The sequence below is a fragment of the Vicia villosa genome, linkage group LG2, assembly GCF_029867415.1.
Source record: "Vicia villosa cultivar HV-30 ecotype Madison, WI linkage group LG2, Vvil1.0, whole genome shotgun sequence".
Classification (NCBI taxonomy): Eukaryota; Viridiplantae; Streptophyta; class Magnoliopsida; order Fabales; family Fabaceae; genus Vicia; species Vicia villosa.
The window spans coordinates 80612310-80615612 of NC_081181.1; the positions used below are offsets into that span (position 1 = coordinate 80612310).

General features: G+C 30.6%; 1 non-coding gene across 1 annotated transcript; it reads right to left on the minus strand.

Annotated features, from left to right (window-relative positions):
- Positions 1 to 2728: 2728 nt before the first annotated feature.
- TRNAQ-CUG (transfer RNA glutamine (anticodon CUG)) lies at positions 2729 to 2800 on the minus strand. The gene has a single exon. It is a non-coding gene; the product is annotated as a tRNA-Gln (tRNA).
- Positions 2801 to 3303: the final 503 nt, after the last annotated feature.

The window sequence follows — 3303 nt, forward strand, 5'->3', positions numbered from 1 at the left end:
AAACTCATATTCATCAAGAAGACTTCAAAAAAGCTTTAACGAAAAGAAATCGAGAATATGAGATATGAACCAGAGTAGTTATGAGGAAGTTGAAGTGTAGTCCCTTCGAGTAACCTTCCCCTAAAATGTGACAGTTGTAACTGTAAACCGTCTTCTCCGACAATGCCGGTGAGTTTAGGTTTGAAATAGTGACAGCGAGGAGAACAATGAAGGCAAGGAGATGGTTGTTAACGACGAGGAGAACTGTGACGGCGAGGAGAAGAACGGTGACGTTTTGGTTGGTAACAGCGAGGAGACGGGAGGAAATATGGAAGATGAAGAAGAACAGTGAATGTAATGAGGCAAAACGCGTGTTTTTTACTTTTGTTTTAAAAATTTTAATTTTAAATAAGCTACGCTGGCGCTTTAAAAAGTGCCTTCGTAACTAGCCCTATACCAGCGCTTTTTTTCCTAAAAGCGCTTTCGTAGCCTACCCCTATAGCAGCGCTTTTAAAAGCGCTTTCATATCTTACCATATAGCAGCACTTTTATAAAGCGCTTTCGTAGGATCCCCTATAGCAGCGCTTTTTTCCCTTGTATTTTAGTTTTGTTTTTAGCGAAACCTATAGCAGCGCTTTCGTAGATGTGCTGCTAAAAGCCAAATTTGGCATAGTGTATTACTGGTTAAGGATGTTACATGAAAACAGATCAATAAAGTCTAATCTCACCAAAGTTTTCTCACTGTTGTAACATCCAACGTTTATTTTCTATTATTTTACTTTTCAAAGTATTCAACAAATAATGAACCACTGATAAATCAAACTTAAAGTAATATAAACTATTGAGCGGTCTTTGAAACACAACCAGTCCCAGTGAAAATGATAAAATTGCACATGCTATATGCATTGTAGAAATGGTCCATCCCGTCCAAAAGTGCAAAAGTTTACCCACATAGAGATGTATATATTAAGCTTGAGAAGGAGATATGTAATTTTAAAGTCAATTGTCAAAGACTTAAACACTACCATGGAGGAGAACAAGTAGGAACAATTGAGCCCTTCACCTTGCGTACCACTTGAAAAAGTGGACCTTCAAGTTCAAAACATTAAAAAAAAAACACTGAAAGAGAGACAACCCATTATATATTTTTATTTTATATATTAATTTCATGTATGTTTTGTTTTTTATTGTAATTTTATAATCATGTTATAACTTGAGTATTTCTTACTTATTAGAACTTTTGGATTTCTCTGAATTGTTGTGGAAGCTTGCATAAATTCTTTCAGAGTTCTTCCACAGTTTACCTGAGAAGCTTATTTTGTACAAGCAAAACATTATTTGTATTTATCTCAAACACACATGAATTCCATTGGCTTGTACTTCGATTGTGCTGAATCTGGTGATCACTTAATGTCATTCTTTCAATAATCATGATTGTATCTTTTACACTTTTGGTTGTCAGTGAACCTCCTGCAGTCGTGTCTCATAAGCGCTCTGGTTGTTGTAAAATCCCATTTATGAATATGTGTAGCTAAGTTAAGTTTTCAAAATTAAATTTTAGACAGTATCTTAACAATAAATTGTATCTCTCCCAAACTTCACATAATATTTCGACTGCACCTAGTGAAAGATTACGATTGTTGTTTTTGCCTCCATTAACTTATTTTGAGAGAAGAAACAGTTAAGGAATTTCTTCTCTAATTTATTCTAATTGTTCATGGTTTGTGTAGTGTGGTCAAGGTATCAATCTATAGTCTTGCCTATAAGAGAATGTGGACCTATATATTTGGGTTATCTGAGTGACATTGTTGGAGTCTCGCTCTTGCATTTATAGAATTATATGTTTGGATGAAATACAATGCTTTAACATATTTAATTTAATGTAAAATAGTACAATTATTTGTTATTTCCAAGATATTTTACATGGAATGTAACTTTACCCAACTTTTTGAGTTGGGTAGATAAGAATTCACCTTTATCAAATCCACAACATGTTTACGTTCATCTTCACTTAAACGCCTCGCAAACTTATAACCTGGTAATCTATATCAATGCAAATTGTTTTTGTAAAGCCCATATTTTACTTCAATTTTTCATCCCATTTTTTGAGGTTCCTTTTACTTCTCACCCTTATCTTAATCCAAAATTAATTTATTATCTTTTTCTCTTTTTCATATCGTTGTATTTAGCTTTGTGATGGTAACATCTACTTTATTTTTATTTTCAATCTCCATAACTCACACTACTACAATTTCTCATGTATCAAATTTATGTGTTTATTATAAGTGCTTCTCTGGGGTTTTTTTTTTTTTTGAAAAAAATGCTTCATTGGTGCCTTACATGATTGGTCTTTATTGCCTAGTAAAAGTATCACCATATTTATATGAACAAATAAAAAAATTAATTAAATCAGTAATGCATACTAAAAAACTTAAAACTAAATTTTCCGATAAGAATTTTGGAAACATAATATTAATTTTTTCTAGAAAATTGTCAAATCGAAATGTGGATGTGAAATCATTTTAGATTTGAATAAATTAAAAACAAGAGTAAAATATTAAAGTTGTAAAAAGTTAAATTATAATAATAAAAAAAAGACTATTTTTTTGAGATATGTGGAGGTAAAAATAAGATATAGAGGTATAGACATAGTTTATACTTTATGTTTAACACCAATCGAATAAATTTTGTGAGAAAAAACCGCATCTCCCTCTATAAAACGAGGCATTCAATCCAAAATAAAATTATAAAGTCCCACCGAGAATTGAACTCGGGTTACTAGATTCAGAGTCTAATGTCCTAACCGCTAGACCATGGGACCAATTTGTTACCTTTGTTAAATAGTTAAATAAATAAATTATTATTATTTGACATGTATTGATTTGATGACCATTTGCATGCCTAGCCATCTATGGATTAGCGTGACATTAACAAGAAAATAAAGTGAATTAGCTTGACTATAGATTTTCTTTTGAATATATGACTATGAAATATTCTCTTTAATGAGAGAACTAATAAATCACCCATGCTGCCGCACGGGTACATTTATTTGATATTATATCTATAATTTATTTAGATATTTATAATATCAAATAATAAATATAATTGTATAAAGAATAATGATATTTATCCATTTACATGTGTTAAAATAATTTTGTATGGTGGATTTATACTCAAATGCATATTGAAAGCAATATTTATAAAAAAAATATTCGTAAATTTAATTTATCGTGTCTCGTTATGAATTTATTTAATACGATTTGGATTTTATTTGAATAAACATGTAGATATTTTATTGATAGTGCCCCGTGAAAAAAATAAAAA